The sequence below is a fragment of the Astatotilapia calliptera genome, chromosome 11, assembly GCF_964374335.1.
Source record: "Astatotilapia calliptera chromosome 11, fAstCal68.1, whole genome shotgun sequence".
Lineage (NCBI taxonomy): Eukaryota > Metazoa > Chordata > Actinopteri > Cichliformes > Cichlidae > Astatotilapia > Astatotilapia calliptera.
The window spans coordinates 34,276,821-34,298,825 of record NC_137432.1 but is presented as its reverse complement, the minus strand read 5'-3'; positions in this window follow the sequence as shown (position 1 = coordinate 34,298,825).

Sequence of the window (22,005 nt, the reverse complement as noted above, 5' to 3'; positions counted from 1 at the left end):
CTGTGTACATTATGTTGGGGATCTAACCACAAAAATGCACAAAAAACTATATAAAACCATTTTTTTTTTTGGTTGCCAGTGGACACAAGATGCATAAGTAACCCTCTTTTATATATTTATAGATATTTTCCACACCGCCATATCAATCACTGATGTTCTCTGCTTCAGCTGCCCTGAAGTTGAGAATTTTTTCAACTCAGTACTTCTCTCTTCATATCACTGTTATTTGCCTGTCATCAGTACATGGAGCTGCGTTTCACTGAGATTGCATGGTCTCTTGTAGCTATATCACTGAGAGTCTCTTTCAAACAGCAACCTCTGGAACTAAAAATAAAGCCACCGTGGACGTGCCACAAGTCAGTGATAGTTTGCCTCTTCATAACAGCTGTGACAGCTGGTTTATTATTGTTCATTTTCATCCATTTGGACACTTGTAAGGTTAGGGGCTTGGAGACTTTAATTGGTGGGTGTGCCCGCACAGGCAGCTGTAGCTGATTGATAGCTGTCTGCTAAGTCTCACCTCCACCAACTGGAGTCATTAAACTGGAACCCTCCAATCATGTTTGTGGTTTTGGAAAATTTTGGAAAATTTTTAACAGAAGAACCTGAAGAATAATATGATGTGGTGAGTGGTGTAGGCTGACAATGAAGACTTTAGTTTTCAGAAGTTCTAGTTTGTTTGTTTTTATTAGTCTTAGTTCTAATAGGCAATCAGGCGACACGGCTTTAATCAAAATGCTGACATTGAGGACTCAAACCAAAACCAAAGTCTGTTGCTGTTACAGTCTGTTGACTTTCTAAACCTAACCAGATACTGCAAGAAAAATATCTAAGTTCAAAACAGCTTAGAAACAGAACATGCTGACAAACGTCTGAGTTGCTCCACAGCTGCCGATCCACCATCCAAAGGCAGACTTTGACACTCTTTATCTCTCCTTGTATACAATACTGCAGCTGCACAGACAACAAAGGACACCCTGTGCATATCTCTGCAATGCCAGCAGCATCGCACAGAACTGTACTTCACACACTCAGATGACACTGCGCTGTATTGTTTTTCACAGAGAAGCCTAATAAATCTCCAAAAGTTGATTCTGTTCATCTGGACGTAGCGTTTTCAGTGGGAAAACGTTTCGTCACTCATCCAAGTGACTTTTTCAGTCTCAGCTGACTGCAGGTTTCCCCAGTCTTATAAACAGACATGAGAATTTGCATGATTATGATGAAGGTGACCTCCCAGTCCATTGTTCCTTCAGTGGGCTGGTTTCAGTCATTATGCAAATGTACTGTTTATAAGATCAGCTGCAGTCAGCTGAGACTGAAAAAGTCACTTGGATGAGTGACGAAACGTTTTCCCACTGAAAACGCTACGTCCAGATGAACAGAATCAACTTTTGGAGATTTACTTACCTGGATGATTGAGAATGCATCAAGACCTAATAAATCTAGATCCCCAGACTTTTTAAACAATATAATATTGTTAAATAACAAACTGAAAATATTCCTATAGATTTTTTGAGGGGGTGGAATTTAGGATGCGAAAGGTATCGATTTAAGATCTGGAAATTTGGAAAGAAAATGAAACCCCCTCTCACAAATGGTGCCATAAAGTCTTGAGGAGTTATAGCAGTGATAAACCTTAGCTATTTATTTTTATCAAAATAGATGTTTATGTGGTGTATAATTTCTCAGAAATACAGTTCTTTGTATATTACATCAATAAAAACCGTTGAGAAGAAAGGTACTGCCAGATGAAAGTTTGGACCTGCAACAAAAACACCATTAAGGTTTTAATCAGCGTGCAGTGGGCAGAGACACAGTGCATTAACTGAGCTACGTAGCACAGAGCAGGCCAGTTATTTTGGCAGTTAGATCATTGTTTCATTAATGTGTTTTCCTCAAGAGGACAGTGCAGCTGTCCTTGAGTAAAGCACTTAAATGCTATTGCTTCAATAAGCACTCGGCTACTGAGCATTCAAACAAGGGAAAAGACTACAGATGGACGGCCCTGCTGTTGTGCTATACACGAGAGTCGGGTTAAAGAACGAGAGCAGGATTTAATAATGTGCAATATATTTAAATCCAGATTTTATGAGTGAGCAAACGTGGTTAAACCTCATAATTTCCACCAGAGATTGTCTGAATAAAATAAGCTTGAATAAATAAAAACATGCAGGGTGCCGCTTAACTGTTAGTACAAACAAACACCAGATTCTCACAATATGGTGTTATGGTATAGAGTCAAATTAAACTAGCTGGCGAAACTATGTTAATCTTATCAAAAGAATATGGTCTTCACAACATGACATGCTGACAACAGGTTGGAAAATACAGCAGTAGTAGGGTCAGCCTAAGACAATGCAAAGTTTCTCATTTTCTGTTGTTTTTTTTATTATTATTATTATTAATGCATTTAATCTAAATGTTTTTTTAAAAAGCATGAATAGGGCCTCTATAGATAATTTTCTCCTTTATGACGACTGTACAACAGTCATTTGTCATATATTTCACCTCTTTAAATGTTTTGAACAACAGCAGACTAAGTTGACACTAGTGCCTTCGTTAAGTGAATAATTTTGTGGGCTTGATTTCCTTTGATGCATTTTTAGTTCAGCTATCTGACTTAAAGATTAGTGAATTTCTTTTTATATATTTATTTAAAAAAAAATACTAGACAAACCCAAGGCTTAAGATGCCAAACCCAAGGCTTAAAAAGGCGACAAACTACTGAATGCGTCAAGGTGGCTGTGTCTATCCTTTATATCAGTGACCTTGCATCGGGGGAAACGAGGCAATCGATGCTTACCCTTTAAAATCTGTGGATCTGCAATTTTAGGTGGTTGTGCTTTTATATGAATGTATTATCGTGTTGGTTTTTGATCACCATTTTTATGGATATGTCAGGGCAGGAACTCAGAGCTTTTAAGATTATGCAGAATTCGTGTTGGCAAAGCCTAAAAAGATGCATTGTCCTCAGCACTAATATAAATTATGATTCAGTTTTGGTGGCATCACAGATGACTCGTTACACGACCAATTCAACGACCACATTGGGCATTTTGCATCTAAAACAGCACTCTTGTCCTCTGAAGCTTCTCCTGTTGCCTGTTGGTAAATTACTGCCATCTTGTGGCTGCAGTTGGATCTTGTCTCTGGAAGCAGGTTTAACTCTGCTGTTCAACTGGGATCTTCAGTTTCGAATTTGTTAACAAAGTCTGGATTTGCACAAGCTGAGAGGCCAGCACCTTTTCCTGATTCGTTGGACATGTGCAGTGCAGGTAAACCTCTCATACATGAGACTGACAGAAGACCAGCGTACAATACAAGCTGCTTTTGGCTCTGCATTCATTCAACTTCTTCAGCTCTTTAGCATTGAAATCTAGAGAGGAGGACATCCATTTCCACAGTTTTCAATTTAATAAAATAAAAAATCTTCCACATCATTTGTCTGCTAATTCAAGTTAGTTGAACTGTATTTATTTATACAGCGCCAAATCATAACAACAATCGTCTCAAGGTGCATTACTGTAAGGCAAAGACCAGACCCTACAATAATGCAGAGAGAACCCCGACAACTTCTGCCAAAAAGTGTGTGAGTAGCCAGCAGCACCATGTGAATCAGATCTAGTTGTCACATTTTTGTTGCCTTCCTTTCCTGCAGATTTTAAAGTATGGCTTCAGTAAGCCAATGAGATTCTTTCACGAACAACTTGTGAGTGATAATCAGCGTTGCTGGCTGTCAGCAGGAGTTACTTCAAAATTATTAACAAGACCAGAACAAGTTGAGGAGTACTTATTTTTTTTAAGAAAATTCTTTTAATTTATTTCTTTGTTCAGACACTCCTTATTATGCTTTCACACCAAATTATTCTCTCTCCTGTGTTCACTTGGCTTTAGATCTTTTAGGGAGGCTCAGCCAGAGGAAAACTAATATAATATCTTGTGTGCAAGAGATGTCTGCCATCTTTTTCTTTGCACAGACAAATTCATGCAGTGTTCTTGCAGAAACACGCTGACCTGTGCAAACCATTTAAAGGTCCAAATAGTATGATTTAACTCAGCTGACTCCTGTACGTGAAACAGAATAGAGAACAACACAACACTGTAAGATGTTTACAAGCAAATGTAACGCATATGAAAGTCTATGTTCAAAGCGATGTAATCTGACAAACTGCACTGTAAACTTTTACATAAAATAAAATGACGTTTGTTATTAAATGTTTACCATTTGTGTCCCCATAGGTAGACTGTGACATAGCTGTTTTGACATCATTTTGAACCCTAATTGTTAGTATTTTGGCTGCTACACCATACTTGGGGGTGGTGGGTGGGTGGAGTGGGGGTTGAACCAATAGTAAGGTGCTTAGTTACGAGATACGTCTTTCTGTCTTGGTTAGCTGCACGTATAATGTATGGATGTAACACATATAACTGCCGATTTACATACTAGTAAAATAATAGAATTTCATTTACTAAAACTGAAGCAATTAGCGTCTCACAATGAACCATAATATGTGTCAGATGATTTGATCTGTCAGTCACAGTAGTCATATCCCTTTAAGCCTTAACAGTATCTAAATAGCTGAGTTATTTAAAAAATAAACACAGATGCTTTTAAATGCTGTAAAGTCATCAAGTTTCAAGTAGGTTTTCATTAACTTTTAACAATTGGAGATTTTTTTTATTTATTTATTAAACCACTTTGTGGCTGTAAACAAGTTATGAAGACAAAGCTAGCATATTATCAATTTTTAAATGAATAATGTTGTTATAAAGCAATTTCTCGTTTGCACATCCAGCAGTTGTTGTGTAGCGATAGTGTAAATACCAGCATGCTAACACATATTGGTCTCACCAATATTTGCTGTTTAAGAGATCTAAAGAACAGGACCTGAGGAGGTCAGAGGGGTGACGGTGGAATAACCTACAGGTTTATGAATCAGGTGACCCGATCATGCGTTCAGTCTTCTTTGTCTTCTTTGTGTTTTGCTTTTTCTTTTTTAGTCATTTTGTTTTGCTTGTACTTTCTCTGGCTGGGTTATGTTCATGCTACAAAATGCCACCTTACAGCAGTAACCCTACCAGCTGAAAAATGACAAGTTGGGAGATACGCAGCTACATGCTGTGTAGTGCGTCACACATCGCTGCCAAAGGACACCTTGTGTGTCGGTGTGACACTCCACCAACTTTGAAGAAAAAAATGCATAATTTTACACCTCAGGGAGGAGGACAGGCTGAATATTGACTCTTCTTTTAGCTCTGTTTCTGCAGAACATCTGATGCTATAGCTGCTAAATCTCCCATTACGTTCACCATGGAGTTGCTTTTGCTGTCTTTCTGCTATTTGGTGCTGAGCTGGCAGCGTAGACTTGATTTATCATTTCATTTATCTTTCTTTTTTTTTGCTGAAAGGAGCTACTTTTCTTAGTGCAGTGACCAGTACAGTAAACTCACAGTATAGTGGGTTAAATCTTGCAATAAAGTTGAATAAATCCTGGACGCAGCTCAAAAACTTTCAAATTTTCATAATAATTAAACAGTGCATGGATTAACTCATATGATGTTGCTGTTATTATAAAACATATTTTAAAAGCAAATAAACTATGGCTAAGGTTAAGGTTAGAGGAAGATAATGATTACAACTAAAACGATAAAAAGTCAAATGCTAATTTGATGTCTGTGACAAGACAGCAGCTATTCGGCTGAAGGTTGAAGTAACTACGTAAAGGGCACACCACTTCCTGTGTTGGCCAATATGGAAATGATTCCCAGGACACTTGGGCTGAAAATGTCAGAAAGGGAAAAACGCCCAAAGTGGCAGCAGTTTAATGTGGAAGTTTTGACCAATCAGCAGTAAGGAGCCAGAAGTTTCCGGCTTGTTGGAACATTTTCGCCCTTCAAAGCTGTCCTCTTACATGTGATTCAAAAACATTTGAATTTGCGTGCTTTTGAAATGTGTAGCTTTAATCCCACAAACATCTGATGCAAAATCATTGCACAACTAAATGTTCAACAGATGTTTAAAAAAAAAAAAACATTCCCAAAATACGGCTGGTAAATTTATTATAGCGCTTGGTTCATTTGACCTCTATAATGTGGAAGGGCATCATTATTTAATGTATGTTTGCTGATATAGAGACAGGGTATCTGTGAATTTAATTCTACTAAAATTTCTCCACTTTCTTACTTGCCAGTAATCAATGCTGCTGATTTTTTTTTTTTTTTTTTTGTCCGAGTATCAAAATGGCAGAATGTGAAGGAGGGAAATTGAGAGCTGTAGCTGCAGGCGACTGAGCAGAGGATTAAGGTTCATTCTATTCCACTCGCTGTATAGAGAAAAATGTGAGAAATGAGAATCAGCAGAGCGGCGTTTCCTCGTCTGCAGGATTATCTCAGCCGGCCGTGTTGTATGAGGCACTCAGACGTGGTGTTCCTCGTTCTTCCTGCAGACACTTGACCTTAGGGGAAAAGACACACTTGACACCTCAAAATCCATGTCTTTGTCAGTCACACTACCAATCTGAAAGGAATTAAAGCAGCTCCGTATATATGACACATCTCTGTCTCATGAATTCTGGCTCCAGTGAGGATTGCCAGTTTGTGAGCAAATCACTGTAATTAGTGCCTGTGGGATGTAAATATAATAAGTCTTTTCTCAGCAGAGCACCAATGCCTCACTCAATTTAAGGTACAGTTTACCTTAAATAAATGCAGCCATCATAACTAGATTTTTTTCATTTTTAATCACACAATTTGCCAGCAGTCATTGAAAACTTCACGTTTCATGACCTGTTTTTAATATTTGCTGCCGTGATTATGTGTTATAATAACATTTTATTCCAAGAGGAGCAGAAAAACAATTTGAAATAAATTAAAACTTTTATCCATGTTGGACCGAGTTATACACGTCACGTTTATCAGGGCAGAGATAATCACTGCATGAATTCAAGTTCACTGCATGTTGTTTTCACAAATCAGACTTGCGTTCTACATTATTGTACCGCACAATATTTATGAGCCTTGCATTTGCATCATTACGTAAAAGTCTCATGTAAATAAGAATATCATCTGTGTTACGCAATAATAATAATCGCTCTTGGGCTTCACTTGCCAGTGGAAAGAAATTACCTCAGCAGTAAGATCAGTCCTCAAGATAACATTTTAATGTTTATACAATGCAATTTTATTCTTAAATAAACTGTAAAAGCAGACGGGCTTGCTCACATGTATTGTTAAGAAAAACACTCAAAGCATGAGATGTGTAAGTACAAAATTTCCAGCATGATTCTGCAGCCAAAATCAGCATCTGTGCCTTTCCTTTCAGCAGCCACGATCTCAGACTGAACTCCAACCAGCATTAGCCTGCAGTCATTTCCGATGTTCAGATTTTCCTCTTGCAAGATAAGAGGGGAATGAGACGAGGCAATTTTATTTCCAAAGCGTGTTTCCTACACAGAGGTAGGTTCAAGGTACAGAGAAAAGAAAACAGAAAAGCTAAATCTGTAGTATGAAAAAAGGATAAAAGAATGAAAATTAATTAAAATTGTCAGGAATGCAAAATGTTACCTTAAAACCTTCTAAGTTAGTTAAAGGCATTTGAGAGATGTCTGGCTATAAAGGTGGACTTAAACTCCAGTGCATAGTAGCAACACATGTTTCAGAATAATTCATATATCTGTGTTATATTTTGTAATATATAATTTCTCATTTAAATTACAGTAAGCAGCATGTACAGTAGCTGTTATTTCCCAGTTTAGTTTCTGTAATCTACAAAATCTGTCAAACTGTAAATAGTAAAAACTATTATCCCCGTCAGCTGTACAGAATAGGACGTTTCTGTTTTTGTTTTATTGCCATATGCGTTCTGTTTGCCAATCAGAGACCAGCTATTTATTTTTCTTTGACCATTTATTCAATTTAGTGTCTTGGAGGAAGCTGGAGCAGTTTTCCCCAGGCATGAGGAGGGTACACCCTGGAGAGGTCTCAGTCTGTGTGGCACACACCGGTTACCAGATTGTCTTGTTACTTTCTGCAATCAAACAGTCAAGCGATTTCTACAAATATTGTTTTTCCTTAACTGCCATCATTTCCCTGTAGTTCCTCTCGTGTATGACATTTTACCTGGTTTATAGATCATGCTTTGTTGCCCCTTAATGAAAGTGTTTGCTAACTGAACGCCTGTCATAGACCTCATTATGTTAAAGATTCTAATAAAAATAATTTATCTATTGATGCAGCTTCTCTGTGGTACCTTATCATGCCATATTCTGCCACTAGAGAGCTTCACTTTTAGATTTGTGAGTCCAAGAGTCTCCAAATTAAAGGCAAAGCTTCCAGGTCTCAGACACCCTCCCTAACTTTAAGATTAGATTTTAAACTTTCCTTTCAATAAATCTTATATTTAGAGCTGGATCATTCCTAACTATAGCATCCCTTAATTATACTGCTATAGCCTCATAGTGCTGGGGGACTTCCGATGATGCACTGAGCATTTCTTATCTGCTCGCCTCCTTTTTTTCACTCAACTAACAAATGCCATTATCTTTGTCTTATCTCTGCTATAGTTAAGATTAGGTCCCTGTCTCCCTTTGCTTCCCCCCACCCTCCCCCCTGTGTCTCATGTCAGATGGCTGCCCCTCCCGGAGCCTAGTTCTGCATAAGGTCTCTTCCTGTTAAAAGTGAGTTCTTCCTTCCCACCTTTGACAAGTGTTGCCAACAAGGGATTGTCTGATTGTTCAGAGTTTCACTCTAATATTGTAGGTATTGTATTACTTCGCAGTATAAAGCACCCTAGGATGACTGTTTTTGTGAATTGTTGTCACATAAATGAAATTCTATGGGCTCAAATTGTGGTCATAAATATTTTGTACTTGTAAATTAAATGCATAGTTGTGAACTGAGTTTTCAGGACCTGAAGCTCAGTAAAGCGCCCCACCGACAGCCAAACCCATCTGTTCTCTGACTGGATTGTGAAATTTGTGATTGACATTACATTGACCAGTCAGCTGAAGGAAGAAAAATTTGGTTAAAATTCGTACTTGTAAGTTGAAACTCACACACAGTCAGGGAACTTGAGCGCAGAGTTTTGCACATAACAAAAGAAAATTGTAACTTGTGTAAAAACATTTTTTTTATCAAACACACAAATTCTCATCTATAGATGCACAAACATAAAATTTTCAGACATTTTGGTTTACAAGGTTACAAAACTTAGTTCTCAGCTACACTTTTGATTTACAAGTACAAAACATTTATGACCACAATTTGAGCCCCGTAAAATTCTATTTAATTTAGCCGAACTGAACTGACTTGCTCCCTCCAATTGCAAGGAGTGCATGTTTTAATACCATAAAGATGAACACTTGTTCTCAGTACCAAAAACGCTAGAAACTCCGCATACTGTATATTAACAACAATCTCACTCTCACTGCTAAATTAATATTTTTAACTGCAAACATTCCGTTTGAGTCTTTGTTTTCGACAGCAGGAAAATGTTTAATGATCAGAGCGACTGCCCACCCCCAGGTTGCTACGATATGTTGCGTTTCTTTACATTTACTCTACACCAAATGATGGAGTTTTATATAAAATGATTTTGGTCAGATGCTGAATTTTGGTTGGATTCAAGCGACAGAGCAAGACTCAAGTCTGGTTTAATTGAAAACAAATGCTGCTTTATAGCAAGATTGCTATACAGTAGCTTGCTTTTCCTCGAAGGCATCAAAGTTTACGATATCCAGCTGTATTCACAAAGAACGGCACATTGCAGTACAAAAAGTACCATATTTTTACAGTAATTTGTAACAGTAAACTGTTGGAACATTTCAAAGACCATCCAGCAGTTCATTCAAGCATTGCGCTGCATCATGACTAAGAGCTGCTGCTCCTTCCTTTGATTTTGCTCAAGCAAAGCAACAGCATCAACAGTCCTCTCACACTTGAGAGGACTGTCAGGGCTATATTGTTCAAAGACACTGATGATGTCTTACAGTCATAGCTTGTCCCAGAGTCACCTTCTTTCCATTTCAGTAATACAGCAAAACCTTTATTACAGTGCTCACTGATAGGCAAGGCAAGGCAAGTTTATTTGTATAGCACAATTCAACAACAAGGTGATTCAAAGTGCTTTACAGAGACATTAGAAACAAGAACAAATAAAAAGCATGATTTAAAATTGAATAAAACAAGCAAATAAACTAACTAATTAACAAACAAACAAACAAACAACAGTATATAAAATCAAAACAGATAAAATCAGAACAGTAGATAAAATCAGTAGTTAAATGTAAGTTTTGAAATTTAAGCTTAAAGTGTGGATTTGGTGCTTTATTCAAATGCAGCTGAGAACAGGTGAGTCTTCAACCTGGATTTAAATAAACTGAGTGTTTCAGCTGATCTGAGGCTTTCTGGGAGTTTGTTCCAGATATAAGGAGCATAAAAGCTGAATGCAGCTTCTCCGTGTCTGGTTCTGACTCTGGGAACTGATAAAAGACCGGATCCAGATGACCTGAGGGATCTGGATGGTTCATACTGGGTCAGGAGGTCACTGATGTATTTTGGTCCTAAACAATTCAGAGCTTTATAGGCCAGCATCAGAACTTTAAAGTCTATCCTCTGACGGACAGGCAGCCAGTGTAAGGACCTCAGAGCTGGACTGATGTGGTCCACTTTTTTGGTCTTAGTGAGGACTCGAGCAGCAGAGTTCTGAATGAGCTGTAGTTGTCTGACTGATTTTTTAGGTAGACCTGTAAAGATGCTGTTACAGTAATCAAGCCTACTAAAGATGAATGCATGGACTAGTTTTTCCAGATCCTGTTGAGACATCAGATCTTTTATCCTTGATATATTCTTGAGGTGATAGTAAGCTGACTTTGTTATTGTCTTAATGTGTTTTTCTAAGTTTAGGTCTGCATCCATCACTACACCCAAATTTCTCGCCTGGTTTGTGGTTTTTAGATGTATAGATTGAAGTTCTCTGGTGACCTGTAATCGTTTTTCTTTGGCGCCAAAGACTATTACCTCAGTTTTGTTTTTGTTTAGCTGGAGAAAATTGTGGCACAACCAGTCATTGATTTCCTCAATGCATTTACCAAGAGCCTGTACAGGGCCTCGGTCTCCTAGTGACATTGTGATATATATTTGTGTGTCATCTGCATAGCTGTGATAGTTTATTTTGTTGTTCTTTATAATCTGTGCCAGTGGGAGCATGTAGATGTTAAACAGAAGGGGTCCCAAGATGGAACCTTGGGGAACTCCACATGTGATACTTGTCTGCTCAGATGTGAAGTTACCTATCGATACAAAGTATTTCCTGTTTTCTAAGTATGTTTTGAACCAGTTTAGTACAGTTCCTGAAAGACCTGCCCAGTTCTCCAGTCGTTTGAGTAATATGTTGTGGTCAACTGTATCAAATGCTGCACTGAGATCCAGTAAAACTAGGACTGACATTTTTCCACTGTCTGTATTCAGACATATGTCATTAAACACTTTGGTCAGAGCGGTTTCAGTGTTGTGGTTCTGTCTAAAACCTGACTGGAAGGCATCGTAGCAATTATTCTGTTTTAAGAAGTAACTGAGCTGTTGAGAAACTGCTTTTTCAATGATCTTACTTAAAAACGGGAGATTTGAGATCGGCCTGTAGTTGTTCATTTGTGTCTTGTCAAGATTGTCCTTTTTCAGTATAGGTTTGATTACAGCAGTTTTTAGTGATTCTGGAAACACACCTGATAATAAAGAAAAGTTGACGATCTGTAACAGGTCTGACTCTAAACTCTTTGAGACCTTTTTGAAAAAACTTGTTGGCAGGACATCTAAACAGCAGGAGGAGGAGTTCAGTTGACCTAAGATGTCCTCCAGGTCTTTGCTGTTAATAGGTTGAAACTGTTTCATGGTGTTTAAACAGTTTTTCGGTGGACACAGTACATATCCTGGATCTGCTGTTGATGTACCAATTGCTTGTCTAATTTTTTGGATTTTTTCAGTGAAGAATTTGGCAAAGTCATTGCAGGCCATGGTCGAATGAAGTTCAGCTGCCACTGACACAGGAGGGTTTGTTAGCCTGTCAACTGTAGAAAATAAGACCCGAGCATTATGGCTGTTTTTAGTGATGATGTCAGAGAAGTAGGACCTCCTTGCATTCCTCAGTTGTAAATTATAATTGTGAACAGAAAAAATAACCCTGAGTGAGTCTAGGTTAGCTCTTGGGGTTTGGTTTTTTCTGCAGCTCCTGGCCAGTTATTTAAATTGTAACCTACAATTGAATAAAAATCTTTATACAGACAATGTAGATAACACAGGCTGAGTAATACTCCAGTGGAATCACTGCACGTCCGACAAACATTATAACTCAAAATTGGATTCAAAACACAAAACACAGCAGCTATTAAAAAAGACAAAATCTGTTTCTCATAATGGCACAAAACATGGAATAAATAATTTACTGTTTCAAATCATATTAACCACATGCTGGGAGAACAAACTCAAAAAATAAGCTTGAACTATTACTGTCGGCCCACTTTTGCCATTTCCAAGCTGAAGATCACACTACGACGAGTTCTAGCTTGCTATTCAGTTTTATCCTTATTTTATTCTGCATTATTGTGAATAAACTCTATGTTATTGCTGTTATATGAGAGTTTATTTACTGTTACATTTAAACACTCATTGCTTCCCTTTCTGCATGACTTCACCTCCATTAACAGTTCTTGACAGACGCTGCAGCGGCTTTTAATGCAATCATTTGTTTCTGTTACTAAAGAAAAGTTTGGTCGCGTCAGTCCTCTGAATGTAAAGGCGCTCGGGAAGTCTGATGTACGGCCGTGTGTGTCACCAGCAGCCCGGTCTCTCAATGTCCCGATTCAACAGGCCCTCAAGGACAAACCACGCAAGACACATAAAGCCCGGAGCATTAATTATTCAGAAAGGAGACGGTTGTCGGAGGCAGATAAATGTGTTTTACAATTCCACTCTTGCTTTTCACTGCAATTTAAGCTGGAGGGAGGGGAAAACGGGGCTGTAGTTGTCCATTATCATGCACTTTATCTCCTGAAATGAACAAACCCTTCAAAACAAATGCAATTCAGTAAATTGAATGGCAGCAAATCCAGACAGCCATGAGATGGGAGGGCTTGGGAAAGTTAGCATGCACATGGGAACATTTCATGATCAGGAGAAAACACCTTGAAACTTTTACTCATGCGTGTTGATGTGAGAATTTTGGTAAACGTAGGTTTTTCTGAGCAAAACCTGATATTTTGAAAAGGTCCTTCCAGAGTAAAGATATTCAGAAAAGGCTCTGTTATTTCTGCATTTAAACGTGGACAAGGAAAACAAATTTGCTTCCGACTGTCAATAATGTGTAATGTGATTTTATTTGTAGGCTTCTGATTGGCCTACATTTCTTGAGAGAGGGTCATGTCAAACTCGTTGCTTTTATGTGTACTTGAGAGCTGCACAATGTTGTTTTTTGGGTGGATGTTTGTGTAGACAGAGCAGATCTACATGTAGATTTGTTAAGACTTGAATTTGTAAAACCAAAAAATCTCAAAAGGCAGAAAATTCCTGCAAAGGCACAACCCTATACCATTATTATGGGCGAAACTCATGTTCCCCACACTGAAGCACCCTCGCCCTTTCCCCACCACTTGAGATTCACATCATACTGTGTTGTTGCTACTGACCTGGAATATGAGAAAATATGTTTGCAGTCTTTGAGGTTTCTCTTTCTACCTGCAGTCAAAGAAAACTACCAGTCAATTAAGCATAAAGTTTGAATAGTCTCCACAAATGAATGAGAGAAAACTGATGCCAAAGAGAGGGGATATCATTCATATTCTCTGGCTATCAGCTCAGAAGGCCCATCCACGTGCTGATCTTCTAATTGGGAGGGGCAGCCAATCACAAGAAAGTTGGTTTACAAGGGATGTGACCTGAAAGACAAAGGAGCAGGCTTGTTGCAGGCAGCAGATGAACGGGTGGAGTGCAGAAAGCCCCAGTATAAGGCAAAAATTACAATGAATTTGCAAAGCTACTCTAGTGCAGACCAATCATAAAGATACGGAGCTTTAAATGAGCACAGGCCCCCTTTGATGTTGCAGGTCATACAGGTGGAGGTAATTTTCTCTGTATACTGCTGGCTGTCTAACATGGACGTACTGAAAGATGTAACTACTCTAGAAAAGCTCAAGTATCTGAAAGGTGTACTGACATTTAGCACTTGAGTGTTTTTGCACTTTCCTGAAAACATGTGAAGCATGAGGCTTTGAAGTTGTTAAAAGCCACTTTAGTGTAACGTTAATTATGCCTCTGCTTTTGAGTGCTTTAGCCTGCTCTTGTTACCCTGATATTTGCTGTTTTGTGTGACTCCTCATTTCCTACAATCTCTAGAACAGAATCAGAAAGTGCTAAGCAACCCTGGCCTTGACCCACACAGCCACAATAGCCTGATTAATGAGCAATACACCAGGAAGTAGACAAGGATTATCCTCCAAGCTGTGCCAGGTCCTTTATTTTCTGTCATTTTCATGCGACCACTTGTGGGTTCTCACTGTATCGTAATTCAGCTGCCTGGCAGTATTAAAAGAAGGGTTTGAGTAATCTTTTCTCCACTTTTATAAGTTCTTATAAATTTTAGCCCAAAACTAAGATCACTTTGCATAGTAAAACTCAGCGGTATTGAGAGCAGGCTGTGTACTAATCCCAGGGTTAGAGGTTTAAACCACAGCCACTCTGCATGCTGAGGTGTTGTTTCAGTCTTTGTGCCTTCTGTTTGAGCTCGAGCTGCTGAGTTTAAAGCTGCAGTTCAACCCAAAAGAAATCGTAATGCTTTTTCTTGCTTCTATGATGATATGCATCTCGATTATTTTGCTTCATAGTGACAAAAAAAAAACATCCGCAGGCTTTGATGCGAGTAGTTTCACGTAAGAACTATTTTCTATTTTACTGAGCTGCACTCATTAATCCTATCACTCTGCAGATGCTTGTGACAACATGCCAGGAAGTAAATACCGATAACATCACTCCCTAACGCCAAAGTCATTCAGGCCTAGAGGACATTGGGAAAGCTCTGTAAGGGGAAAATGTTGATGGGGAAAATGTGTGTTCCCCAAACGGTTGGTCAGTGGTTGCTGGAGGTTGATGGCTGGTGCTTGGTAAAATCACTTGTAAAGTGGATGTTACAACAAAAATCTCCTTTGGGTTGCTATGGTCACCCTCAGCTTGTTTGGAAGATGCTGACTTGTAAAGAGATGTTGCTGCTGAGTGTTTTTAAAGTATTTTTGGATTCTTGCGTTTGTACAGCTAATTATATTTATTCATTGTTTAGTTCTTTGATACAGCTGTGGTGTGTTGTAGACATTAGTATCAACTAAACATTTTTAAATATTGCCGTTAAACAGCTGGTGTGAAATAATAATATTAATAATAATATCCTCACTGTTTAAAAAAACAGCCTAATATATACCAACGCAAACCTCCATCAGCTGAACCTACATATTTTAAACATAAACACTCAAATCTAGAACATCTTAAACTTAAAGGGGTGAATAATTATTTTAGGAATTATTTTGGGGTGCATTTTTCCAACATCACCATCAATCATACGGCAGCATACATATAACCCTTCAAACAGCATGCCTGCCATGTAACAGCCTTCCTTTACAGATCCTGATGAATTCCGACTCAAGCCACAGGAGACGATTCACTCTAAAAGTAGCACTTCCCATTACTGGTTAACTGGCTTTGACATGGAAAATTGATGGAGGTCTCCCTTATAAATACCACAATTCCACAATCAGAGTTAGGCTGTGAATGAATTCATTATTTAATGCCCAAGAATCAGAACAACTGTATGCCTACCTCTTTTAAGCCTTTCCCTCCTGACAGCAGTCATGTGTAGATTATGCCGTTGTCTGAATATGCACGGAAGAGTGTCTAAATGTTTATACGCTTTCTGATTAGCGCTGCATCTGCGAGCTGTTTCAGTTGTTGCGTGGGCAGTAAGATCTCAGCATCTCTGCATGCTCTGTCACAAAGTGCTCCACCTAAATGCCTCTACTACTTATCTTCCTCTGGGGATTACAAAGCATTGCAAATAAATGCCGAGTGGCGTAACTGACAACAGTCACATTATTGCAGCATGCCTGGCGATAAGGCCCACTGTGCACTGCGGGGCTCTCTGTGTGGCCTTTCTGCAGCTATTTAAAAGTGGAACACACACACACAAAGAAACGAGAATCTTTGCAGTACGAAATAGTTTTGATGTGATGATTAATGTTCCTCTCACAGCCGACTCACCAGAAGCCAGAGACGAAGAGCACAAGTGTCACTGGACCTACTCATTATTTTGCCTGACAAATAAAGCAAACGGGTTTCTCTGCCAGATGCCCCTCTCTACATATAATACAATTAACTCACATCTCTTCCACTTAATTTCCCCACCATCACCTCATCATTTTCTTCCTCCGCCCGTCGCTGCCTGGCCACGGCTCCGCCTCTGGCCACAACACTGGAGAATGCCCTCAGTAAAGGTTATTACAGAAGGAGACAAACTTACACTGTGATCTTTAGCAGCAGGAGGCTTATCCACACAGGATTTTACACAATGTTAAATCTAACACATGGGCGTCTACTTAGGTTATGATTAGCATTCTCGCACAGCCGAGGGCGCACGATTCTCTCTGTGGGAGGTGTTTTAAAGGCAGCTGAGGTTTTCAACAAAAAAATCACAGAACTTGTCTCTCTTTCCTGAATACTTTCAAGTAATAAAACATGGCTTCATCAGATGGCTTCCACTTCAGCCAGCCCAATAAAAGTAAACTAAAGTGGGTGATGTGTGTGACCTCTGGCTTTTAAAAGGCCCCCTTAAAAACCTCTTACACTCGGCAAATAAAGTACCTTGTTGTACCCTTAGAGGTATAACAGCTTGTCACTGTGGTACTATCCTTTGTGGTATAGCCGTTATCCCTTTGACAGGGTGCACTTATGTGTATTAGTTTGTGCCTTCTGTGATACAAAAACTGACCTGGTGTAGTGCTGTCAGCGTTAATCTCGTTAAAATGACGTTAACGCCTTAACTGCATTAACGAGCTAACTGTGCTAATGCGTTAACACCATGCAGCCCCACGCACTGGGTGATCTGCGCTAACTCGCTAACGGAGATTTGCGGCGTTAATGCGGTTATGCCGTTAATGTCATTTTAACTAGATTAACACACTAGAATAAATATAAAATATTGTATTGTTATTATGCATATTTGTTATCATTCAGCTGCTCAGAAATAACACATTTCTAGCCTTACTGACCGCTCAAAGCCTTATCTGTCTCACATCTGCACCTACAGCTACCTTAGAAACACCAGTTATATTTATATTGCTCATTTGGGGCCATCTGACTGTCGGGGCTTTAGCTGAGGCAACTGTTGTTGTGATTCAGCACTATAGAAATGAAACTGAATTAAAATTTGAAGTGAATTGAAAATTTGCACATCTGGGAAGAAAACAGAGCAACCAGAGAGAGCTCACCAGGCACAGGAGTACATTTAAATCTACAGCCTAGTTGATGTGACAGATTCATAGTTATTCATTCAATTTAATAAAATAAAAGAACATCCATTTATTAGTTTTCTTCAGTTCTTATGAAATTCAAAGGTACCTCAGCTGTCGCTGGTGCACCTTGGACAGATCACAGAATAACAAGACAGTAAAACTGTACTTTTATCTTATTTTATTTCCTGTTTGCTTAAACACAGTCTACCTTGTCAAGCACTTAAAAAGAAGAAGAAGAAGAAGAAGAAGAAACATGCACAAATGTTCACTTTTTAATGCTTGGGAACACTTATGTACCATTTTGGGCCTCAAAATGGTCCAATTGGGCTAATCAATTAAACTTCCAGTTGTAAAAACATACATTTCTGTAGATTGTACCCTTAAGGAGAGGAATGGCCTTTACCCCTACTTCTAAGAGTGTAGCTGTAAATTGAACTGCTGTAAGTAATCTTTTTGTCTGCTGAGTTACCTTACATGGCTGCTGCTGTTGCCGTGGAGAGAGGAAAATAACAGCCAGCTGCTCCAGAGGTGGAGCCGGTACGCATGAATGTAAGGCAGGCTGTCACTGGAAAACAACATGCACGCTCAGCATAAGTCCTGGCCGGGTGAGGTAAGGTTAATAAAACCTCACAGCTTCCCAGAGCAAAGTCATGAAGGAACCTTGTTCTGTGCCGGAGGTTTCTACCAATTATATCAGATTATCTGCACTTGAATGCATTGCTCTGTGAGCAAAATCGCAGAAAACTCCCCAGTATCCCAGTTACTTGATGCAAACCTCTGTTTTTCCCTTTGTTTCTCCCCCTTTTGAGCCAATGAACCTGTCAGAAAACATCTCCATGAGCTTGTACACAGAGAACAGAGAGGACCTAATTTTACATGTCGCTGTTTTAAACCCAAGGGGGAAGTCAGCAATTTCACTGCTTTCCTGCAGCGGAGAAAAACACAGCTGGAGTCTGGTGAGAACAGCAACAGTCAGGGGGGTTAGTTGCTCCCTTCAGCATTTCAAATCTCAAAAGACATCAATGGGGTTACGCAGAGCAGTGAACGAAATGTCGTCTATTTTGATTGAGATGGATTTTTCCCCCCTTTGTCCTTTTCCCAGATCTGCTGTAAATTTGTTTTTCATGGTGACGTTCATTCTGACAAAAACCTCGGTGCTGCAGGTTCAACAAAAAGGGCACAGAAGAAAGCACAGAGCACTAAGCTGGCTGAAACACTGCTGGTTTCTGGAAACAGCTTGCACCAAAGCTAATCAAAGTTTTGTTTGTGGAAGTCTGGAAATGAGCTAAAAACTGGCCTGTTGAATTTTCATCACATTACAATAAAGATGATTCGGTTCTCCTTATTCTTCACGGTGCACGTGTTTGCATTATAAATAGGCTATGCTACTGCTGTCACCTGCAGGGCAAACATAGCACTGCATGTCATCCTCTCTGGGTGTCGATTTGTTTTCCTGTACCAGAAAAAAGTCAAATTCATTAAAAATAGATGGGGCTGGAAAAGAGCAAACATCTTCTCCTCTGTCACGAATTATGTTTGCACAGATTTCTCTCCGCAAATAACATCCAGCGGCTTGTTAATGACAAGTCAGCAACAAATTCAAGTTTCCCTGATGGGTTCCCAGAAAACAAATTTACTGCAAAGAACAGGCTGTACGGCTTTAGTAATGCAAAATGCAGCAGAAGGCAGACTTTAGATGTTAATCAGGAAAATTAAGACGCACGAATATCCTCACTGATCCCAGTTAATCAGGACGAAGGTAAAATAAATTTAGATCCAGGTGGATTGTGGCATTTTGACTTTGGGCTGCTCCACTTGTGTTACAGTCTTTGCGTTTGTTTGTTTTGTTAAGCAGCTCTAACATTTAAATATCTGTAACTGACTGGATTAGACAGCTGCTGCTGAGGCTGCTGATGATGATGAAACACATCTGAATCCACCTTCTGACAGAAACACGTTTGCTTGACAGTGAACACAAACACCAGATTGTTTAGTGTGCAGATATCGCTGCCATTACTCGATAAGACGATCTGTCAGGCAGCGCGGCTGAGAAACTCGCATGCACCTGATTGTATCGCCCTGTTTTATTTCAAACTTTTATCCAAACAAGTTGCGGTGTTTCTTCTCCGTGAATATAAAGCAGATTGCGATTATAACTTATCATCTTCTTCTGGGTCTTTGCTTCCAATTAAACGATGTTTTGATGATGAAAAAATAATTTCCTTTTGAAATACGGACTGATGAATTTTAGATTGTAGAAATTAAACCTTTCCCTTTTCCAAACACATTTATTCACTGATCTGTTCTTTCATTACGCAGATAAGCCAAATAATTAGCATGTAAAGCTACATCAAGACCGTTCTCTCAGTCATCTTTTTTTCATTCATCGCCTCTTTCAACAACTGATACCAATTATGTTCGAATTCAAAAGGGGATTATGATCATGTTGTTGGGCTTCAAAGGTTGATGTCACTCTGTCCTCGGGGGCTAATGTGCAAACTAACCAGCTTTCAGCAATGAATAAACAAACATTTCCACATCTTCTCCTGCCAGACATTTTGCTTGGTTTCAAAAATAACATCATTTGAAATGATACTGAACAGCTTCTGCTCACCTACCAGGCTCTCCCAAAGAGACCAGCGGAGCAGAGTCTGGAGCAGGATTTGGAAGGGGGGGGGGGGGCTCAAGACAGCCCCACAGTCATGAAACTTTATTTCAGTGCCATATCCCAAAAATAGCACAGCTGAATATGATTTATTATCCTGCCAAACCACACGTTTTGAAAGTAAATACTTTCATGTGGCTCAGTTTGTTTTATTGCCAACCAAATAATTTTTGCTATAATCCAAAAATATAATAATGGGACAGAAATCTCTGTGAAAACTGCTTCCCAGAACCACCTTCCCCATGACGGTGCTCCATTTCTGAAACTACCGCTCTAACATTTATATCCACCTCAGATGGTGACCGGCCATCTAGTGAAGGCGAGGCCAGAGCTCCGGGCTCTACTGGCTGTTTTATTTATCACTCAGCTATCTGTTTCTCTTTAAACATAGATTGCATATAAAAGATGGATGTAGGCATCATTAAGACCTCACGTGGGTACTTTTGGGGGTATTTCCTGTTGTCAACTCAAGTTTTTTTCTATCCAGACGAGACCACAGTTGGACGAGAGGACAGAGACATAAAAGAGGATAAGATAAAATACAGTTTATTTATCCCAAAAGACCAGAAATTATTCACACAGCGCACAACAGTTAAAACATTGAATACACCCTATAACAAATAAAGCTTAGACACATTAAATAAGCTCAATAAAAATAAATACAATATAGATATAATACAATAAAAAACACAATAAATATCATCAATCAAAAACACTGGTATTCCCAGTGGATGTATGTTGAGCCCAACGCACCATCTGCACCTCTGATTCCATAATTAATCATTGGCTTAATTTCTTTTTAGGATGAAAACAGCTACAGTCTGGCAGTGGACCATCTGACTGAGTGCTGTAGAGACAATGATCTGGCCCTAAACACCTCAAAAACAAAAGAGATGATTATTGACTTCAAGGGATCTGGGGTCAGGAAACAAAATCTCCCACTCCACATTCATGGTGAAATAGTGGAGACTGTAGAGAGCCTTAAGTACCTGGGAGTCACCCTCACAGTGCAGCTGACATGGTCCACTAACATCTCCCAGCTGGTCAAGAAGGCACAACAAAGACTCTTTATCCTCAGAAAGTTAAAACAAGCCAAACCTTTACAGAAAGTGTGCAGGAGTGCAGTGAAATCCATCCTGACAAATAGCAACAGTGTGGTATGCCAGCTGTGCTGCTGCAGAGAGGAAAGAGCTGCACCGAGTGGTGAGAGCATCAAAGAGCATTGTTGGGACGGAGCTCGCACATCTGGACTCCATCTCTGCCATCAGTTTGACGAAGGCAGACAGTATCAGCAAGGACAGTACACCCTGATCAGTCTCGAACAGTTCTGAACAATCAAGACAGAAACAGGAACAGTTTTTACTCTAAAATGACAACTTCCACCACACTACACACTTTACTGTAAACATGGCACTGAAATACACACTTCAATACAAACACATATAATATGTGCATAATGCTGCTGTTTCCCTCCTCTTTTGGTTGTTTTTATTCATTCTATTTACTTATTGTTTTTATAATAAAGCCTTTTTACTATGTTTATTGATAATAAATATTCATTCAATCATCCGTATGCAGTTAAAATATTAAAAAAAAACTTCAAATGCTGTCTTTTTCCAAATAACCACTTGAATTCCTTTATTCTTATCTCTTTAAATTTAGCCTAAAAAAACAAGCACAGAAGCCTTCATCAGGGAACGAAAGTGGGACTCCGTGGGAGTCCATATTCACCACAGCTGCAGTTGTTTTGATGACCTCAGTGTCAGACTCAGATTATCATCCCTGTCTCCCTAAAAG